Genomic DNA, 651 nt, shown 5'->3' on the forward strand with positions numbered 1-651 from the left:
GTCAACCAAAGCATTCTGCTTTCCCGTCTGATACTTCACCTCGAAGTTGTATTCTGCAAAGAAGGATAGCCATCTAGCCATCCTCAGCAAGAGGTGGGGCGACTGAGTCGCAGTGTGTAATGACGCATGATCTGTGTAGATAACAATCGGCTTGGAGCCAAGCAGGTAGACCCTGAACTTGACAAGTACATACTTCATCGCAAGAAGCTCCGTGTCATGAACTGGGCAGTTTTTCTCTGCAGCTTTGAGCTGTCGAGATTCGAACACGATCACCCGATTTCGCCCCTCGGCGTTTGCTTACAGCAGTGCACAGCCGATGGCGAAGTCCGATGCGTCACAGACGACGCTGAAAGGACGATCAGGCTCTGGCAGCGCCAGTATTGGTGCATGCAGTAGGCTGTCTTTGAACTCGTCAAAAGCATCCTGATATTAGGTGTTCCAACACCATTCCGCATCCTTTTCAAGTAGATTGGATAATGGCCGGGCCATTCCTGCGTAATTTACGCTGTACTTGTGCAGGTAATTGGCAAGACCACGCCACTTACGCAAGTGTTTTGGTTCTTTGGAATCGGCCAATCCATAATGGTCTTGAACTTAGTGGGATCCGCTCGAAGGCCACGCTTCCCAATGAAGCACCCTAAAAAGGGAATC

This window comes from Plasmopara halstedii (genome assembly GCF_900000015.1).
Source record: "Plasmopara halstedii genome assembly, contig: Scaffold_444, whole genome shotgun sequence".
In the NCBI taxonomy this organism is placed as follows: Eukaryota; Oomycota; class Peronosporomycetes; order Peronosporales; family Peronosporaceae; genus Plasmopara; species Plasmopara halstedii.